Consider the following 22,697-nt stretch of genomic DNA (forward strand, 5'->3'; position numbering starts at 1 on the left):
CCTAAAAGAGAGGCTGTCCTGAGACTAAACGAGCAAAGGCATTTGACAGTACAAGAAATTGTCAGCTTTCATTTCAAAAACTGAATTTCAAGAAAGACAGATCTGGCTTTTATGAAAGATGTCACTCTACTGAAACTAAATTTATTTTTCAGAGGCTCCATAATCTGGCTGAGCAAAATCTTAACTGCATTAACTTTTTAAGACATATTCGAAAAACTGTATTTCATGGAACAGCTTCAACACTCAGACTTAGTGCCTATATATCATCTCCTGAAAAGGAAACCATTCTGACATGTTTTATTGGACATAACTCAATAATAAACCCAAACTGTCCAGACCGTACATGGCATGTATGACTGTATTGGTGTAGGATTCCCACTGCACTATCAGATTAGGATCTGGAATGACAGATTCAATTGGCTGCTTGTGGAGATTAGGGGACTGCTGGTTTTATTTTTCATAAAACCACTAAATACTTAGCCTACTCTTTCTAGTGAGTCTCAAAGACATTCTACACTGTCATTAGCTAAAAGGAAGCTGCTGTCATATAAATCACTTCACGGTTTAAACAGTTTAAGTACAGCATCTTATTCTCCAGAGAATAGAAATTCATTATCATACCCATAGATTATGTGGTAGCAGCAGCCTTGAGATGTGCTCTTCAGTGACCCTTATTTATTCTAAGCCCAGGGAGTTTCTCAGGTATCATCCAACAGAACAAAAAAAAATTATATTTGAACGTCAATCATTCTTGGCCCATGTGCACTTTCTCACTCAAGCATCTTAACTCTAAAGTGATTGGTCTTTTCCCTCTGGAGTCAGGCTGAGTGATATAGCAGCTCTCTCAGTTGTGATATTAACATTTCAAGTCAAGCCTCAATTCACATCTCCATCTGAGAGACAAAATACAGGACCTTACCCCTGCAAGCACTGCGGGGAAGTTTATTTTGATTCTCAAAATCTCTAGTGTTTTACAGATTGGAAGTCTTATAGTAATCAAGATGCCCTCAGATTCCTCCTCTAGAACACAAAAACACACTGTTGAGATTTCAAATCAACATGGCTGTTCTGGTTTGTGTAGAATGCTGAAACACTGCTACTTTCTGGAATAACCCTAGCAAGCACATTCAGATAACATCTACCAAACCTGGCCAAGAAAAATGCACTGCACCCACATCAGTCACAGCTGCTTGCCCCAGCCTGTTCCTCCACAGACTGATGAGGTTGTGTGTTGGCTACCCACGGGTCAAGCTATAAGACCCTAAGCTTGCCCCACAAGCTCACTGAAGGGGTTTTACACCAAAAAGATGCAGGGCCCCAAAAATCCACCCAACAGATTTATTAAAAGGGTCTTAAGTTCTTTTATACCTTGAAGCCGTGCACAGGAAAAATGCTATGATGCTTTTCAGGGAGTCAAAGTATCTTTTACTGGTAAACGTTGGAAAATAAGGGAACTTGGCAAAAGTTTAAAGCAAACATACTCAACCAACACGAAGCATTTCACAAAGCGTTGACTAAGCAAATTCCAGCCCATCCAGGTTTAAGTTACCCATGATATTATTGATAATATCAAGAACTTGATAATATCAGTAATATAATATCTTGATAATATCAAGAAAAGGGAATTAGGAGAAAAAAATAAAGAAAGAAAGAGAATTATAGTTACCACCTTAGATCCAGTGTAGAACCAGCTAACACAGATCCATGGACAATGCAGCTGTGACCACATGGAGGCCTTGTGCCATGAGTTTTATCTGCTCTGGCCTCCTGTGGCCACCTCCCCCTCCAGGTGGGGCTTTCAGTCTGCCAGCCACTGGGGATCTGGGTTAGGGGCTTCAGGGGGTGTGGTCTGGGGTTTCAGGTGTGCCAATGGCTAATAACCATCCTGGGGCTGGGTTAGGGGCTCCACAGGGTGGGGTGTGGGGCAGTGACTGACAGCTGCACTGCAGAGGCTCTCAAGGAGGTGGGGTATGGGGCAGAGCCCCATTCCGCCTTGGGAGAACCTGATCTGCCCCTGCCCCCACCCACAGAGTTGTTGCAAGCCATTGATAACTTCAATAACCTTTTTTCAGTCTCTCACACGAGCCTGTGGGTCTGGGTCACACTCCTCAGTAACCCTTCTGGCCAAGGGCAGCAGCTGCAAGAAAGTTGTTGCTCCATTGAGTCAGTCAGAGAAACAGAACAAATCACAACAGAAATAGAAAATTTTTGGATACTCTTTTTCCACAGGTCAGTCAAATCTATTTTGTAGAATGCCTTTAAGGAGGCTTCACTTATGTTATTTCAAAAGGAAATTTTCCTCTTGAACTCGTTCCCAAATACCAGCATGTTCTAGAAATAGCTGCATCATCTTTATGATACTTCTATATTCTTAGAATACAGAGAGCCATAAGTAATCTTATTATTACCACAGCACTTTAAAACTACAGCATTTAGCATTCAAATGCCATTTTACAACTACAGTTTGACATTATCAAAAATTAAGTCCCTAGTTAGAAGTCTAACATTAAAAATCCACAATATCAAAGAAACTCACTGAAGGAACTAATAGGTATAAGAAAATACAATATTATTTAAGACAGATGGTAATCTTGCAATGCCATTCTACCTTAACTCATTATAAAAAGACTACAGCAAGAGCTCACCTAGATGGGTGTTGTATGATTCGGTTTCTGCTCGCTTGTTGTAAGTGTTCGTACGCATCCCTACAACCAACAACCATGTGCCTTGTTTCCAGTAGTGACACAAGTGCCCTCTACCACAGTGTCCAAAATGCCAGTTTGACTTTGGATCAGCCAAGTCCAGTCAGTTCACACCACTTCACAACCAGCAGTGCTGGTCTTGCCCTCTTCCTCTCCAGCTCCACAAACACTACAGACCTATAGCTGAGCACCTACTGAGCCCTACCAGCTTCACTACAGCATCTTTCCACTTTTGGCAGAAACGGATTTCTATACTTTAAAGTATTCCAACTGTACCCTAAACCAGGGGCTGAGCCAGACCCCCCCAGCCTGAGGATGGGGGAAGCCATGCACTGTGGTCCCAAGGAGCCCGGGGGCAGTGGCTGGATATCGGACTTCCAGCAGGGCTTTTTCCAGAGTGGTTTTATGGAGTCTCACCTGGACATAAAGAAGGCAAACTTCCTCACCGTGTTTTCTATAGGGCAAGAAACCTATAAGGTAAGATCAAACACCTCTTCTTTCTCCTCAAACACTCCTCCTGGCACCTGGAAGTCTGGATTAACATCCCATTACACAGTTGAGAAACACACATAAGTAAAAGTAAAATCATAGAGTGCTGGCAGGAAACAGCTTCACCTGGGTTTAAACTCTGTCACCCAAGTTAAAATGTATTAGACAGACTCTGGCTTCACCACAGTCAGTGGAAAAGCTCCCAAGAATGTCAAAAGGTACAGGATTAAATTAATGTGATTCACTCCAATCACTGATGTCTACAGAGGCAAAGAGAAACTGTTCTCTAAAAGAAAAAAATAAGTTTTATATTATTCTATAAAACACAGCCATTGCTGTAGATACTGAATAAAAGAGAACTAGCTTCAAATATAATCCACACTCTTATTTATTTATATCTTAATGAAAAAAATTCTCTTTTGGAGCTAAAATGTTCCACACTTCCTCTCAGCTGCACAGTGGGGTTTTTTTCTACAATTCTTTGACACAGATATCAAAGCACTGTGAATAATAGAAAGAGACAAAGAGAAAATCGTCTTTAAAATACAAGTGTATCAGGATATACAAGAGTGACATGAATCTGCTTATAACACATAAAGGAACAGAAAGATAGCATTGACTACTGTCTTATTTCTCAGATCCCCAAGCTATTGTATATCATCCTGAGATTAGCCCAAAACAAACAGATATTCACTTTAAAATTATAATTTCTTTTTCTCAACATAAGCAATCCTTAAAGAAAAAAAATTAACCATAAAAATGCAAAGTCTTAAAACTACAAAAAGTAAATCAGGGAGAGGGATGGGCCTTAAATGACTCTACTTGGAATTGCGGTGCCTGGCCTCTGCACAAAAAATGTGGATTTTTAAGAAGGGTTATTCTCTGCTTGACACTCCCAGCCTAATGCCAAGTGTCAGCAGCAACCCAGCTATTCTGCCAGAACAACCCAAATACTTAGAACTTGTGCCATAGCACTACACAGTGTAGTAACAATTAATAGCCACAGAAGATATGGCTCCTGTGCTAGGACAACCTCCCTGACCGTGAGCAGCACTGCACAGCCAGGAGGCCACCACACCGTCCAGATCCCCAAGAAAGGGAGAAAGCAGGAGAGTGGGGGTCACTAGGGCCAGCATCAGCCCTTGCTAGTGGTGTCCTGCACATCCAAACCAGTCCATTCTCAACCCCACCAATGGGGTGCCCACTGTGCTGTGGCCACTTCCTACCCTTTGGCATCGCCATAATTTACCTTTTTTCCACTCTCCTGCCTGTGGTCAGCACCAGGTGGCACTTGTTCACTTGAATACTTTAGTACCAGGTCACCAGGCAGAGAAAGGCAGGTACACAGCTTTTCACACCCATGGCTTAAGGGCCAGAGGGAGAGTCTATTAACTTCTTATGCACACTATAGCAGAGTTGTGCAGGCCTGGTTTGATTACATCATTAGATCAGCTTGCTTGATCTCCTACAAGACATTACAATGGCCCCTTCTTTCACTTTGAAAGCAGGAATAAAATAACCCCTAGCACCCTGTTATGTTCTCATTGAGCCCAGCAGGCTGTACACAAGTTTCACATCACCCACCACCCTGTGCTCCGAAACAAGGGGAATTACAGTATAATAGGGGTACAGTGTAGTATTTTTGTTATGTGTTTGGACTGCACTACAGTCTGTGCAGCCATGCCAGAAAGACGCAAAAACTAAATGCAGAAGTCTACATTCTCTGTCCAGAGAAGGCACTGAAACTCTGTTTGAAAGGCTTATCAAGACAAATACTTCATACATAGCTACAATATGCCTCCTATTCAAAGAGAGAATGACAAGGGTAGAAACAATTAGCTGACAAAGGCAAATAGCACTAAGGTCCATCCCCACCCACTAACAGTTAACACCAAGTTCTACCAAAACAGAAAAAAAAAAGTGCATCAAAGCTGAAAGGCAGAAAACAAAGTAGACACTTAAATTAGAAATTATTTAAATTGAATTTTAAATGAAGAACGCTCAGAAGCTGGCCTGTTTATGACAAACCTCGAGTTTTCTGCATGGCTGGAATCATATTAGCAGAGGAATGATGGCCTCGTGTATTCACTAATCTATTACCTTCAAGTTAGAAACAGAATATTGCATTAGCATGCAAAAGGACCCAAGACAGCACTACAGGAGAAACCAGTATTTCTGTGGTAAGCACTGCAGAATGACAGTGCAGATCTGTATAAATAACAAGTCAAAAGGGAAAAACTGTACTTGCACTGTTCCAAGGCTTATGTGCCTTGATTAAAATACTGATATTACATTCATTTTAACATGACAGCTGTTCTGAACAGCCTACCAAAGGCCAATGTTTCACGTTATTCTGATAGGAGCCTCTCCTTCCTTGTCTCTCATTTCCAAAAAAAAAAAAAAAAAAAAGAGCTCAGATGTGCTGAAATCTTTCATCCATTGATGACTGCCAACATTCAGATTAAAATCAAAGGGTTTACTGCAGCCCTCAGTTTTAGATATATCATTTACTCATGTTCCAGTTTAATTTCACTGCTGCATCATACGTGCTGCTCACGTCGAAGTCTTCTATTCATCTCTAGTAAGCTCATATTTTCCAATAAAGTCTCTAGCAATATTCATGTATTTTTCTGGCTTTTCTGCCTTTGGAGGCCAAAACTCTGCTGCCTTGGGCTGAACCCTTGAGGAAGGCTGTACAGGAGGCACTAGGGCACATTGCTGGGCAATTTTTCAACCTCACGTATTTTGCCCTGGAAAAGTACAGGCTTAAGGCAACTAAGACTGCTGATTAACACCAAATTTGGCAAATCATTTTGGCTGAAAACATATTCTTTGTTTAAAACTTTTCATTTTGACATCATTCAAATGCTTGGAAGCATTTAATTTCAAAATGCACTGAAGTGTAAATACTTTAAAGCAAAAATATTTCTGACATGGAAGAGTTCCCAAAGACAAGTTTTGTTCCAAAAATAACCCATCTCTTCCCCCTCAGCTTTTCAATTTTTTTTCAGCGAAAAGTTAATTTTTCACTGGTCCCCCTCGGAACCTGAGGGAGAATTAGGAAAAAATGAGTGAGGGAAGACAGAGAAAAACCCTCAGGCCCCAAGGCAGCTGGACTGCTTTGTCCCATGTCAATGAAGGTAGAGTGGAAAAGACCAAATAAAGAGCTAGCCAGTATTGCAGCACCTCAAGCAAGATAAACTGAAGAGCACGCAGGTCCCAAGGCGTGGGACCTAAATAAACAGCCTGCTGACTCTCCAAGCAGAAAATCTGCTTTGCTGTTCTTCAAGTCCTCTGTTTCCAGGATAAATCACTTTCATACAAACATCAGAACAGAAGAGATAGTCTATACATCAGCTAATTACAGACTCAGATCACCCTGAATAATAGGCCTAACGTGCAGATTCCAGAGAGACAAGAAAATACGAGGTTCCTTGATAAGAAGCCACTTAGCCAGCTGTCAGAAGGCAGTATGTCAGTACCTCAGGTTGGTGCAGCCCACTGACTTCAAGGCAAAATGTTGACAGATTTATGTTATAGCAATCACTTTTTTAAGTCATTTTTTTATCCGAAACACTTTCAAACAACATAGTGTGAAGGGCTTAAAAACAAAGAGAAATTATTCAGTTTTCCCATACTCAAAATATATGACAGATTAGCTACATTCAGTCTTACCTGAAGGGGGAATAGATATTAACATAGCAAAGATCAGTGATTTTAATAAATCTAATAGTATTTGCCTCCTCATGCGTATGTACTTAGGCTGGAGTATGATTGTTCAAAAAGACAGTTTTCTAGTACCACTCTGCTGGAGTAACATGTACAACATTCCCATGCAAACAGACAGTCTGTGAGAATCTGTTCAATGAGGAGATCATTTTATACAGGACATCTCTATTTCAATATTGGCAGAAAGGAAAGGAAATAGAATAACATCAGACATTTTAAATCTCAGTTCTCCAATCCTCTTCAATTTTTTTTCTCCCTTATCCCTTCTCAAAAATTACAGTACCTGTTTTCCCTAAAAGTGTGCAATACTTAAGTTCAAATTGCTATCCTTGTGGACACTGCTGGCTATTAAACTGTGCATACCCTACAGGGGTGTAATTAAGGAAGCATTAAGATTCACCAAAAGACAGTTCATTTGTTGCTGCTGCACTCTTTTTTTTCAGGAGGTTAACTACTTGGCAGCCCTTGCATGTCCTAGAGTCAATCTGCATCTATAGGATGGAGGTGAGTGGGCAGAACTGGGCAGTTTATCTTCTCATCTCTCATTTATTACCACACTGCTTGGCAGTGCTGCTGACCTTCCTCACCTTGGAAACAGGGACTACAACTATTGGGACCAGTGGGAACAGACAGAAACAAAATCCCTGTGAAATAATCTACCTAATGAAAAAAATATTGACAGCACAATGACACCCTAAAAATCCCAATATGTTAAAAGGTAGCTGTTATTTCATTTAATCCCCAACTTACTTTCTTGTCTCCCACTAAATGGTTAAAGTACTGGTAATTGTGCAGCCAGACATGGTTATGTGTAGTTACAAACAAAAGTATTATACTTTGTTTTCTGCTTGAAGCAGCAGTCACTTCAGAAGGGAGTGCTGCCACACTCTGCCCTGACGTAAGGGCCATCACAGTTCAAAATCCTTTTGTGTGACAATCCATAGCTTACAATGGCATCACAGGCATCACATCACATTATTTAGACACCTCTGCCACGTTCCTGAAGCAGAAACAGGATGCCATTAGGAGTAGGAAGAAATGAAAGAAATGGATGATAGAAGGTTTGAATGGAAATATATGGTTTGATCTCCAGCATGTGTCCTACACAAGGATGGCACGTCCCATCTTCAGCCAAGCCCATTTCCCACACCAGGGTAGCCCAGAGCCGTGCTCAGGGGAGGAGCAAAAATGAGGAAAGCCATCGAAAGCAGAACACTGCAGATTAGTCTCTCTGAGGGTCAGAATCACTGCAGCACACAACTGCAACCATTAGGGAAGCAGCAGTGCAATTAGCCTGGTACTGCAGAAGCTCCTAAGGGGACTTCAACACCCTTGTATACCCAGGAAGACATTGTTGTTGCTACTGCAGGTGCTGGCTGTGCCTACTGTGTGTAAACCCAAGGTGACATCCACACCAGCATCAATAAAACTGTCACTCAACAGCAGCTTCATAAATGGCAGCATGAGAAGCTGGACAATGTCAGGTCAGCTGTGAGGGAGAACTGCAAAAACTCATCTCTGACACCATAATTCCCTGACTCTTCTCATTTAGGTTTTGGGGTTGGATACAAAAGCAGCATTTGTTTTTCTGCTATGTTTGCTGCTCTTTTCCGCATGCACCCAAACCCCTCTTCCTCCATTCTTTACTAAATAACAGCAAAATACTCACATCTCCTTTGAGGGAAGCACAGACAACCCCCTTCCTGGGCTCTTACACACAGCCCAAACCATCTGCAGAGCAATCTCTTGGAAACAACTGTATGGCAGCTATGGCAAAGAATAATCCAGTACAGGATGGAGCTCTGTATAAAATTTGTATTTAAAGTGCTTCTGCATTAAGGATCAGATAAATCCTGAGCAGGAGAATGAACTTCTTGAGCAGTTTAAATGTGCCTAGATCCATGATTGATAGGTATGAGAGACCATTTCATACTCTGGGATGACCTTATTCATTCCTTCTCCTCTGACAACAATGCCATAATAAATTTCCCTGACTGACAAAGACATCATAACAAATATTCTGAAAACCCACTCACTAATCCATACATCCATGACTATGCTGTAGTTAAATCAGCAAGCAAGTTAGTCCAGTAACCGCTAATTTTGTCAAATTAATAATTTTTATTTTAGGGAAGCAATGGTTGTGATGCATCGGGATGAATCTGTTTTTATTTTAATGTGCCTATCATCTGAACAATTACTTTCAAAACAACCTAAAAATTAATTCTTCCTTTGTTTTCATTCGATGAACAAACACCTGAAGAGGGCGGAGTGTGTTATGGCAGAAAGTGGTTTTAAAACAAAAAAAATGCCTTCAACCTGGCATTTTTGTAGCTACTCCTTTACCACTGCTACCTTGCCATTTGTGCCCTTTGCATCTGAGCAGATGGTTGGTCCCATTGTTCCCAGCACCCACAGGGCAGGCAACAAATCACTGAGGGTGTCTGCACGAGGAAGTTGACCCCACAGCTCTGGCCCTCCTGTGCAGTACAGGGGGTGATACATTAAGTCAGAGTCTGCCATCCATTGCCAACCCCAAGGTTTGACTTGTAAATCCATTATGAGCTCCACATGGGACTTGCACAGCCCAGGCAAGCAAGATTTAAGTTTAAAAAAAAAAAAAAACAAACCAAAAATCATCCAACCAAAAGAAGAGCCTCACTCACATATACCAGCCTAGAGCCCTGCAAAAAGATGTGTCAGATCTGCCCTTAAGGGCTAGGGGAAAAGAGGAGAGATCAGGCCACTAAAGAGGAAAAGGTCACTAAGGTTATTTCTTTAGGGGGAAAAAAAACACAAAACAAATTTTTTTGTTGTTTTTTTCTCCTCAAAAACAACAAGCAAAAAAAATTCACAACACTGAAAGCTCCTCTAAACAAATGGAAAATAATTAAAAAAAATAAAAAGCAAGAGCTGGAGGCAGTCACCCAGCATGGAAAATGAACTGGAAAACTCTCAAATGGAACAGAAAATAATCTTATAATGAGAAATGTCCTGCAACTCTAAAAAAATGTGAACTTGCATTCCCACCTGTAGTCACCACCACTGCACTCTTAATAGGTAATCTGCAATTAGACACAGATGGTGAGAGAGATGGTGCAATCTTCTGCTGGTGCTTGTGGTTATATATTTTGTTAAACAAAATGCTCAGGCAAATTAAGGGCACTCCTGGAGATTTCCGATTTTGCTCTTATAGATCACCTCACACATCAGAGGGCAAGACTTAACAGCCAAAAAACAGTGCAGAAAACCTGGATTGTGTTAGAATTTTGTATTATCTATTGTTCTAATAAATTCTGAGCGATAGTGTTAATGTTTGTTTTAGAAGGTCTATTCAACATAAGTCTCTTTCCCATAAATGACAAATAAGTTTTCTAAAAATCCTATTTTGGACAAAACACAAAGGAAAAACAAAATCATCCGATGCACAAGTGCCTGATGAGAGATTACTTTGAAATATTTGATATAAGGACAATTCTATTACTGAAAAACAAATTTGGTAAGACATTTTAGAAAAGCCCTGTTTTGTTTTTAAAATAAATTGCATTGTGTTCTGAATGCTTCAAGGAGTTGTTCAGGTTGAAATCCACACCTCACCAGGGTTGATGTGCAAATATTAAGCTAAATTAATTCAATTTTCCCCAACAAAGCCTTGTTTTATTCCCCATAAAATTCCACAAAAACATTTTTCCAGTAATTTCAGAAATGTTTCCTCCTTCTGATATCAAAAATATTAAATAGACAGAGAATTTCTTTTGAACTTTATTGCATCTACATTGTTTTCACTTTAAACATGAAAACATTGGTTTGCTTCTTGGACATTTAAATGTGCTCTCATTACTTGAAGACCAATTTGCTAATTTTTTTTCTCATTTCTACTCGTAAGAAGAGAAAATTAATAAGGCAAATGTACAAAGGCCCTCGAGGACAGAAAGATGAGAGCAGCACATTTAGAAAACTCATACAAAGATAGGACTTCCTTCTCCATTAAATATCCAGAAAGAAAAAAAAAAAAACCAAATTTTTTTCTAGAGTGAGCAAGCAAGAGGACTCTTTCCACATCCCTCACCTTATCACTTCTTTTTGTGGTCTTTCTGCAAGAAGACCACTAATTACCACACTCAGAACAAAGAGACCTGAGCTGAGAGGAGCTACTTTTCATTCAGCACTGTTCCACCATCAGCAGCAGCAAAATGAAGTCAACTTGAGCAGAGGCAAATAACTATACCCATTATAAAAAAAAAAAAATTATTTTTTCTGATATTAAGATATTACTCTTGCAGTTTAAGATAAGTTTATCCTGTTAAACAACATTAAGCTTTGTAAGGCTCCAAGCTATGAGCTCATTGAAGGGGTTTTTACTTAAAAAATATACAAGGCTTCAGAAATTTGCCCATCAAATTTATTAAAAGAGCCTTCAATTCTTTGAATGTCTTAAGAGAGAGCACAAAGGAGAAGACACCACACACATTTTCCCAGAAGGTCAAAAATAACACGCTTTTCCTGGCAAACTTTAGAAAATAAGGGAACTTGGTAAAAGTTTAAAGGTCAACATTCAACCCAAATAAAGCATTCCACAAAGCATTGACTCAGCACATGCTAACCCATACAACTTAGCAAAATCCAGCCCATCCAGCTTTGAGTTACCCAAAATACTAAGAAAGGAGATTAGGAGAAGAAGTAAAGGAAGGGAGAGAAAATGAGAAAATTATAGCTACCCACTGGAGTCCTATGCAAGTTCCACATGTCCAGATGACAGGGTTCAAGCAAACACAAGAGAGCACATGGTGCTGCTTTTATTTGTGTTGGTTCCCCATGGCCACAGCCCCCACCCCAGGTGAGGCTTCCAGGTGTGCCCATCAGTCTGGGGCTGGGTCAGGGGCCCTGGAGTGTGGCATGGGCAGTGCTCCCATGGCAGTGCTCCTTTGGCTGACAGCTGCTCCAGGGATGCCCAGGGAGACACCAAGAGGCGGGGGTATGGAATAGGGCATCACCTCACCTTCATGAAATTTGACCTGTCCCTTCCCCACACACAGGCACACACTTGAGTTGGTCCAAGCCAATACTTAATATAATAATCCAGTGTCCAAATGCCTTTAGTCTCAAAATTATTTTGACCATTTAGAATCAATGTAGTTAAGCAATGTAAGGAGAAAAAGAGTCCACAATCAGTTTTAGGAATATCTTGTCCCCTCTGATGGCAAATTCATACTCAAAACTGGCACTTTGGAAGTCCAAATACTAAACCTTACTGGGTTAGGGCTTATGGTTTTCACTTAAATTGTAATGCTTTCCTCTTTTCTTCCCCAAGGCATGGCAAAATACCCTGCCAACAAGTATCTTGTCTCTCAACACACATCATAATACCAGCCAAATCTAGTTTCTTCCTTGTGTTTTTGCAGACAATATAATTTTTCTTGCCTTTCTAAAGTACATTCAACAAGTTTTACATACTTCTTCACAATCTTCATACCTTGCCACTCAAACATTATTACAATCACCTAAAGACCAGAAGAGCCAACTTTGAGGAAGAGGAGCAAAAAAATCTGTACACGGTATAAATGTAACAACAGATTTAATAAAAATATAAATGCTCAGAACAGAGCAGAAATAGGTCTGCACCCTCAAAGATTATAAGATTTGCAAAAAAGGGCTATCAGACTTTTAGCTTGAGAGTATTTGCTAAACAAAACTCCTGAGTCAGAGCCACTATAGCATCAATCTGGATATGTTGAAGCTGTGGCAACTATGAAAAAAAATATTGCAAGCAGAAAAACAGACTCCTCCTCTCAGATTATTTTATATATATATATATATGTATATATCAGAGTTCTTTGTCTTATTCCCATTGTGATGCCTTACACCAATCTGTTTGTTGCAGCCAAAAACCTCTTCCTGACATGAACTTTCTTTCCTATCTAAAGGGAAATAGTTGGCTTCGTACAGCTTAAAGTTTAATTAGGCACCCTCTGGGACTTCTTCTGATCCAAAATGCAATGCCTCCTAGGCAACCCCAAGCATTCACATACTAAACAGCCCTCTCAGCCAAGGGCAGCAATCGGCCTGAGCCATAAGGAAAAACATTGTGCCGAAATCTCTAGCCTCGGGTGGGAGGGTTGCAGGAGAGTCATCAAGAGTGCAGGTGCAAAAAAAAAGGTGAGGTGAATGCTCCAGCTAATTACTGAAGGGGAGACCTGAGTAGGCAAAAGGAAGGAGTCCATTTTCCACTCTCCTGGGACAAAAGCAGACCAGTCATCAGCATGACACCACTAGTCTTTGTGCCAGTTTTCTTCGGATTATTACACAGAATGAAGGGAGAAAAGGAAATTCTGACCCAGGTTTCAAAAAAAAAAAAAAAAAGCTTTCTGAAGGGATTGCATCTGTAATGATATTTTAACAGTGCTTAAAGAGGACAGTGATTCACCACAGGTCAGTTTGCTGGCTGAGACTTTGCTGATAATATTTTTCTTAGAGGGCTGCCAAAAAAGTGTTGAATCCTGTGAGAGACTGAAAGAAATTCAATGGCTCAAAACAACTCTGGGGGAGAGGGAGCAGATCAGGTTCTGCCAAGGTGGAATGGTGCTCTGCCCCCACACCTTGCCTCCTTGGGAGCTTCTAGTGCAGCTGTCAGTCACTATGCTGGTAGCTATAATTCTCTCTTTCTCACTCACTCTCTTTCTTTCTCCTTATTCTCCTAATTCCCTGTTCTTGATATTTGGGTAACTTAAACTTGGGTGGGATGGAATTTGCTAAGCTCTGTGAAATGTTTTATGTTGATTGAATATATTTGCTTTAAACTTTTGCCAAGTTCCCTTATTTTCCAAAGTTTACCCATAAAAGTGTGTTATTTTGATCTTCTGAAGACATTGTCACATTTTCCCTGTGCGTGGCCTCAAGGTATAAAAGCACACAAGGCCCTTTTAATAAATCCATTGGGTGGATTTTGGGTGCCTTGTATCTTTTTGGTGTAAACTCCCTTCAATGGGCTCATGGGGCAAGCCTGGGGTCTTACAAATTCCCTCAGCAGAGTATTAATCCCCCTGTTACACTACCTCCTAGAGAACCATTCCCAGAACCTTTTATGAGCAATAGTTCAGGTCCACAATGTCAGAGAGGTTTTAAAGTCATTATTCATGTTTATTGAAAAGCTTTCACTGAAAACTTTGTCTTCTGGGAATGGAATTCACAGCCATATGTAGGACTTCCTCTTTGCTATTACAAAATAACTAAATATGTAGAAAAACAAAACAAAAGTAAATTGGTTTTATGTTAGATGGAAGTTGAAACATTAATGTAGCAGCATTCACACAGACACTGGTCAACTTTCATTGCTTAATTTGTGGTCAAACAAGCCTCATCTTCCTTGGGTTTCCACTTTCAGACTCTTCATGCACATTAAATTAAAAACTTTTAAAAAATTAAACTACAAAACAAGTCAAAAAACCTAATCCTTTCTTTAGCAGCAAAGACAAGGTTCTTCCTGGCTACTCTACAGGGATTTAAATATGTCAGCACAAGGTGAAGAAAAGAGTTGCAAAAACTTACTGACTGCATTTTGATCTAATTCTCTAATTCTCTATTTTTAAATGGCAACACCAGTGTTTGAACTCCCAGAGGCACAGATATCAGGCTTCAGAAAACAAACTTCATCAAACATTAAACACTTCAGTCTGCACAAGATTAAGAAGGGGGCTTTTTATAAATCCTTCTTATATTCAGGATCACTAACACCAGCAGGGAATTTGCTCTTAGTATTAACGAAGGTGAAATTACTAGGCAATTACAACATACTAAAATACTTTTTAATTACTACTTTGGCTAATTATTATAATAATTATTACTAGGCTTCCTGACAGCTCAAAGGACAAGATTGGTTTGGAAAGTATGAAAAAAACCACCCGATATTTTTCTTTTCACATGTTTCATCAATGCCAAGACCTTTTGTACCTACATAAATATTATATTTTTAATCAAAAGTGCGGCTAACCCAATCATGAAGCTCAAAGCATGAGAAAAAACGAAGTATGGCCCCTCTTCCCTTGGACACCTGCTGAAGTGAAAAATCTGTCCTCTCGGAGGCAGTGGGCACAAGGACAGCATGGCAAAGCAATAGATTTTATTTTATTTTTTTTTAATGGAGATTCCACCCATACATCACCAGGAATCTCCTCTCTGATGAAGAACCAGATGCCAATCTGGATTTCAAACTAGGGGTGAACCCACATCCCATTTATGCTTGATTTATCCACTTTTTTTTTAGCCTTATCCTTCAAATGTAGGAACTCCTTATTGATGACTTCGTGGAGGGAAACTCCTTGATGTCTTTCCCAGCAGTCACACTGAGTGTAAGCAGAACCATGGCTACTCTAGCACCAACTGAGAAGGCTCCTCTCCAAGAACAAAGAAGTTTTCCTCTCACTTACTCCACATACTGCCATATCACTGGCCACAGTAACAAATTATCATACTCAGTTCAGTACTGGCTGACCTTGACAGTTGCATCCTAGAAAGACAAAGGGTAAATGAGTTGAATGTACTTTGAATAAAGAAAATCATTCAAATAGAGAAAGGTAGAGCTACAAAGGTGAAGCTTTCATGGAAAAGCCACTGATGTTGATGGAGAGTGTCCCACAGACTTCATTTGGCCCTGGGGTCCAGCTCTAAATGGCTGCATGAGAAAATGAGCATTTTCGTAATTATTTGAAGTTAGGTTACAATAGGAAGATGCATCAGTGGCTGTTCTCAAGGCAAGCAGCATGTCACCACCCCAACATGCCTGCTGGGGAACAAAAATGTAGGGGTATCCCTCTTTATAAAGCAACAATCATCTTTAGGGACAAAAATGTCCGTAATGGTCCGGGGAGGATGTGGGTATTGCCTTTTACACACGGAACCCCCCAAGGTCATGGCATTGTAACATGCTTAGTCTCCCTTTTCTTCTACTGAGTGTGATATCCCACCACTATTAGGACATTTTACTTTTTTCAATAATAAATATTTTTATAAACCTGTCCTCTCTTCCTTCTCTATTTTCTCCATAAATGACACTTCGCTTTCTCTTGCTAAACTGTTCCATTCTCCCTGATGTGATGCCACGGCACCACTGGGCTTAGCATCAGCCTCCCTGATCCTTTTCTCAGCTGGCTTTAAATCACACCAGCTGAAATGACTGTTCTCTTGCTGCACAACAGTGCCTATAGGAAGCAAAAGCACACCACCACTGAGGTGAGAGAGGGGAGATTTCTTCTGATGTCCACAAAGGCAATTACCGCCTAGAAGAGCTTCCTGCTTCAGCTAAGCCTGGTTTTATCAGACATACTTCTGAAAAGAGGCAAATTTCATCCACTTTGTCAGAAAAATGTATTAGTTATAGCAGAAATACAATATTTACAACTATTTATGATTTAAAGTTGTTTCTTCAGGTTCAAACAGAGGAATTTTTTGGATGATTCCAGGAAGGGCGGACAAATCTATTCCCCATCTGACAATATCTACTTCAGCTGCTACCATTTGTTACTATTTTGTAGATCATTTGTAAAATAGTTTATCAAAAGGATTTTCTTCTAGTTACTTACTTTTAGGGCTGCTCTTTCATAATTATTTTTTCACAGCTGAACCCCAATAAACTATTATCTTTTCCCTCTCCTATTCCACTTACCAGAAACATCAAAGGCAGATCAGTAACAAGCTGATGAAAACCAACAGCTTGCTGCTTCTGGGTTTTGCTTCTGTATCTAGCTCTATTTATTCTGCAAGAAGAAAAAAAGATTCTGTTTTAATCCCTTTTCTATGTAATCTCAGAGCAGTTCCTCCCCAATTCACAATGCCTTGTGTTGTGAAACACCTTTCTATTGGTTTAGATTCTATAAGGCAAGTCATGCACACCCAGATATCTCTCTGCAAGTTAAAGTCAGATTGTAACATTTAATTCTACTGTCTTCATTGTGACTTGATTTGCATGCCTTGACATATTTTGTGTACATCTCAAGGGCCAAGCATGAGAGAGAATGGGTTTAGATAGGATATTAGGAAGAAATTCTTCATTGTGAGGGTTTTAAGGCACTGGCACAGGTTGCCCAGAGAAACTGAGGGTGTTCCATCCCTGGAAGTATTTCAGGCCAGGCTGGATGGAGCTCTGAGCAACCCTGTCCAGTGAAAGATGTCCCTGCCCACAGCAGGGGGGACTGGAACTACATGGTGTTTAAGTTCCCTTCTAACCTAAACCATTCTGTGATTCTGTGTTGAATAAAATCAAATATACATATTTCTTAATAGTTCTGTGGCAAATTAATTCAATCAAAAAGACATGGCAAATGAAACCTGGGGTACATATTGCAGATAAAATGTTGCACCTACACATTACAAGATTTTTATTACATCATAACTGCAAATTAGTATTTTCTTCCTGTGCCTCTGCTCAGTTAATTGAATAGGATATAGCAGTTCATTATGATTGTATGGTTTGCCTTAATGGCTTCACTGTCCTTGTCTACAGCTCCATCACTCTATAGCAGCTGGTCCACACAGAACTCTTCCTTTTAACAAAGTGATCACAGAAGCTCCCGAGTTATTCACTGCAAGATCAAATATTGCTCTCCAACATTCTTCCTCCTTCCTCATTTTTTCATACTCATTTTTTTCCTCTCAGACCCTCATTTGTTACAAGATTTCTTTGACATTCATTTTTCCTCACTTTAAGCCATGAGTTTGCAGTGATGCTCTTTGACAGACTTCCACTGTGCCATAGAAAATTCCTGAAGAAGTTATCCTGCCTGTAATAAATGCATTTGTAACCAAAAGATGGTCCTAAATTACAAAATACTCTCTACTTTTAGAGAGGAGCTCAAATGAGCCTGAATTTTGCAAGTGGTTCTTCAGTTGACCACAATTCTTATTCTACGTGTTAAATCTTCTTACCTTCTCGCCAGATGACTATTGAAGTTTTTGTGATGTCAGAGTTAGTAAAGCTGGGTGATTTTACCTCTAAGAAAGAGGTAGGGTGCTGGAGGATGTCTGGTCAGCAGCATGCCCTGAAACCGAAGCGTCCTTCCACCATTCCCTTAGAGGTGCCACTCCTAAAAGAAACATGAAGGAAAACTTGCAGATAGCTGTGATATGCATAACATCATTAACACCATATTAATTTAGCCTGTTCAGACCTCATGACACCAATGGTCTTTGTGCTGCTGTACTGTTAACCCTTTTGCGTGAGAACCTAGCTGAGGTTGCAGGACCCCTCAGGTTGTTTCTTAGCTGGCATGCACTCAAGTACTCTTGGGTACTCTTTGCTGCTCTTTTCCTTTCTTTAACCTGACCATCAGCCTTTATCCTCAGCATCCAAAGCACCCCTTGCTCACTGCCAATAGAGAGCTTGGTGCTCCCTCCAGTTCATACTGAGCAAAGCCCTAAGGAATCCCAGACCTTGAAGTAAGAAAAGAAAGCTGGAGAAAGAATGACTTCCCCTTGGTCATAGAGGGTTGAGTTAGAGTTTAGCTACATAGACTTAACACCCATATATCCATGGGCCCTGATGGGATACTCCCACAGGTGCTGAGGGTGCTGGCAAATTTTGTTCCTAAGTCACTCTCCATCATCTCTGAAAAATCATAGACAATGGGAGAGCTGCCCAATCACTGGAGAAAAACCAGTGTTGCTCCCATCTTCAAAAAGGGCAAGAAGGAGGACATCAGAAAATACCAGTCAGTCAGCCTCACCTCCATCTCTGGAAAGGTGATGGAACAGATCATTTTAGAGTTCATCACCAACCATGTAAAAGAAAAGAAGGTCATCAGGAGTAGTCAGCATGGATTCACCAAGGAGAAGTGCTTGGTCAGTCTGATAGCCTTCTATGATGACATGGCAGGATGGGCTGATGAAGGGAGAGTAGTGCATGTTGTCTAAACTAAAATCACCAAGGTTTTTGACACTGTGACCCTCATAAGTAAGCTCAGGAAATGTGGGTTAGAGGGGTGGACTGTGAGGTGGACGAAGAACTGGTTGAATGGCAGAGCTGAGAGCACAACAGGCTGTGCTGCCGTTCAGTGGGACCTTGGTAGGCTGGAGAATTGGGCAGAAAGAAACCTAATGAGGTTCAACAAGAGCAAGTGTAGGGTCCTGCTCCTGGGGAAGAATAATCCCAAACACCAGTACAGGTTGGGGGCTGACCTGCTAGAGAGCAGCTCCTGCAGAAAAGCACCTGGGAGTCTTGGTGGATGACAAGTTGACTATGAGCCAGTAGTGTGTCCTTGTGGCCAGTGGGGACAATGGTGTCCTGGGGTGCATCGGGAAGAGTATGGTCAGGAGGTTGAGGGGATTGATCCTCCACCTCTACTCCACCCTGGTGAGACCACCTCTGGAGTATTGTGTTCAGTTCTGCTCTTCACAGTTCAAGAAATGAATGCCCAGACCAGAACTGAAGACAGAGGGGCTGATTAAATAAACCATTATGGCTGAACCACATTTTAAAATGCACTTTTTTATCTTCTGCTCTCAACTGCAATTTTTTATGTGGAAGCTGGGCTGTGGCCCTAGGCAGTCACAGTAGAAGTATATTACAGGGAATACACTTACAGTGACAGTTATACTCACACTTTCTCCAGAAAAGCACTTCATTTACAAAACAGATTTGACATCTCGGTTTGTTTGCAATGCAGAGCACTCCTCCCAAACGCTCATGTAGCTCTGTGAGCCTTGATTACTTCTTTGATTCCAGCTCTTCCTTAGAGAACTCCAAAATGGAAGTGATGAATGAGCTCCTGTCAGGCGCCATTCCCTGGGTGGCCTTGAATCCATTCAGTTATCTGTTACACTGTCAGCCGTGACAGTGATGAACACAAGGCAGGCAGCTGACAAAACCACTACTCATTACCCAAAAAAGAAAAAAGGAGAAATAGGTGGAAAGAGGTATGCTTGCCACCATTCAATGCGTCACTCCCCCACACTGCCTTCAGAGGACATGTCTGGGGAGGAAATTACGAATTTTGTTTATGCAATTATGTGAAACAGGATGACCAACATCCTTCAGCTCCATCCACTAAGGCTGAGCATCAGGCTGCCCAGTGCTGGCATTTCTTTTTCTTTTGTTTCTTCAACTGTCTGTGGTTCACATTTATCATGGACATGGATTCTGATGGGTTTACCACATAAATGATGACCACAGAGCATTCTGATGACACTTATACTTTCATGTGCCATAGGCACAGTGTCTTTGCTGAGCAAGGAAGAGTCTCCCAAAAGGATGAAAGTTGGGAAGAACTGCTAGCCTGGATTGTCGCAATTATGGCAGATCACAGAGCAGTGGTGGTTTTCTCCATAATCCTAAAGGTTCCTACACATGAACTGCTCCTCTGGGAATTCTCTCTCATTTAGCCTTCAGCACGATGTCTGAACCATTCAGTGCCCTGCTTGGTGACTTACAGCATCAAAACTGACCCATATGAGCTCACAGACAAGTTCCTTCATTAAGAGAGGCTGGCAAGGTGATGTACAGCACTTTCTAAAGCCATCGTGCTTTTCTGAGGACACAGACCAAGAAGGAGACGCAAACAAAGCATTCAGACCTACAACACACAGAATTTTTCATTTTCACCCAGGTGAACGCTGCCTCACCTCACTCTTTCCCTGCATACTCTTCAATTTACAAGACAGTCACACATGCCTGTTTTTATGCCTTAAAACAAGCTGCACACCATTGCACTTTGATTCCAGAGTCACAAGTGTCTCAGCCATAAGGCAGGCTGAAATGCTTCTCTTAAAGCCACTGTGAAAGAAAACCAGGGGAGTTTTGCATTTGAAGTAGAAGTCATTTTCCATCACTAGCATATATAAAATCCAAAACATAGAATTGTGTCCCTCCCCATGTGTCACTTCAGTGTTTCATTTTAAAAAGACCTACGTGATCATTTCCTGTCCTCATGATGACTCAGATTTCCCAAGCCCTCTATCACATTTTGCACCAAGGAAAGCTTATATTAAGCTGCAAAATGAGGAATTGTAAAATAATTCCAGAACAAACACCTTTACAAACAAATGCTTACACTTGGATTTTGCTCAGAGCTCACTGTTTTCATAGAAAATTGAATGAAATGCTTTTGTTTATTTTCACTTTCCCAGAAGGGAGAACTCTCATATAGTTGGGTTTATCCAACTGATACTAACCTTATAAATGAAGGCACTTACTGTTAATCAGCAATCTGAGTTCTATCTGTAGTCACTGAAAAGAAACGTCTCCAAAACCAAATTACATCTTAGGGACAACTTCATCTTAGAAACCCGCAGACCAATGGACTGATCTCTTCAGGTGCTTCTCTCTTGTCTTACTATTAAGCTGACTTAAAAAAAAAGATACTTTATTACAGGAAACAACTGCCCCCTCATTTACAGAAAAATATTACAGCTCTTGAAAATTCCTGAATATTGAATATTTCCTGCACGGAAAGCAACAACTCTGCTTCTCCTGTTCATGTAGGGTAGCCCTTCAGACATTGAAAGAAGTATAATGCAGAAAGTACTGTTGACAAAAAATTTTTGCAGAGGCAATGTAAAAGATCCGCTGGCAAAATGATCCATAGAGCTGCAGTTTTAATTTTATTTCTTTTAATTATTTTGTTTATTTAATACAGCAACATATGCTTTGTCTCTAATCATTTCACAAATAGAAAACCAGCAATACCTCCCTCTGCTGACCTTCCACAAACCACTCAGTAAAACCTGATGACCTTGGTAAAAATGTAATGTAAACCAAAACTCAACTTCTATTCAAATAAATTTGCGTTTAAACATGTATGGAGAAAAAGCAGTTTTCATCAACCTGATGGTCTTACGAGTTCAGCCCTCCGTGCTTATCCAGATGTCGCAACATCCCGTAAGGAAGGTTTGTCTTTCCAGTAGGCAGCTCCCAAGCTGTTCAAGCCTGGGAAAGACTTGTCCTACAAATGGCACGATCGCCCACTGTGCCCAGAGCAAAGACTCAATCTTCTGCACAGATTTAAAATCATCTCTTATTTAGAGTGAGGGACAAGGAAAAAAGGCAGCAATCCACAAGATGTGTGCTGCTGAGAACATAGTACAGAGGATGTTCTCCACTGGATTAACATCTGGCAAACATTGCTCCACTGAGGATACTAAGCCCTGCTTATTGCAGTGGTAAAGTTGGTGCTCAGACTATGAGTGCAAATAGAAATCCTGACTTATTTCTGTTGGAAAGCACAGGAGAAATGGCTTTGCCTGCTAATGAGCTACTGTATGAGGTCAACAGTTCAATTAGAGAATGAAGTTAATTCTGTTCTCTCAGCCTTAAAAACTCAACCAATCAATATTTACATCTGTATTACGTGGATGCATTATTGAAGAAAAAGAACATTGTAAAAAAGAGTTACCTTTAAAACAACTAAATCTTTAACTAATCAAGGCAGTACACTACAAGAAGCTACTGAGCTTCCCAGTAATAAGCAAACAGGGAAATATGCAAACAGCAGAAATGCAGGAAAAGCAGGAAAAAAATTACTAATATGGGGGGGGGGGAGGGCTGTTAAATCCCAGAACCACAAATAAATATTCGGTGCTAGCAACCTAAAAAAATCACATCCAATCCTGACACTCAATGTCTTGAAATTGAGTAATGATTCTTTTGAGGTCATCCCACAGGGCCAAATGCACAAACATCTCAATCTCTTCTGCCCAGTTCCTAAACAAAAACATATCAGCAGATGCTGATGGATGTAGAGATGGGGCGAGCTGCAATTACACCAGGAAATTACACCTGCCTCAGACTGGTGG

The 22,697-nt window shown here is 40.6% G+C and overlaps 1 protein-coding gene across 2 annotated transcripts in view; it reads right to left on the minus strand.

Annotated features, from left to right (window-relative positions):
• SLC7A11 (solute carrier family 7 member 11) overlaps window positions 1-22,697 on the minus strand; it is a 286,050-nt gene that overhangs the window by 200,463 nt on the left and 62,890 nt on the right. For both annotated transcript variants that reach the window (XM_017820391.1, XM_017820390.1), the window contains exons 3-5: window positions 17,838-17,995; window positions 16,579-16,669; window positions 15,170-15,423 (exon numbers count right to left, since the gene is read on the minus strand). The gene's annotated coding sequence lies outside the window, so the exon portion shown is untranslated. The remainder of the gene's footprint in view (window positions 1-15,169; window positions 15,424-16,578; window positions 16,670-17,837; window positions 17,996-22,697) is intronic.

Source organism: Lepidothrix coronata, unplaced genomic scaffold, assembly GCF_001604755.1.
Source record: "Lepidothrix coronata isolate B3197 unplaced genomic scaffold, Lepidothrix_coronata-1.0 Scaffold82, whole genome shotgun sequence".
NCBI lineage: Eukaryota > Metazoa > Chordata > Aves > Passeriformes > Pipridae > Lepidothrix > Lepidothrix coronata.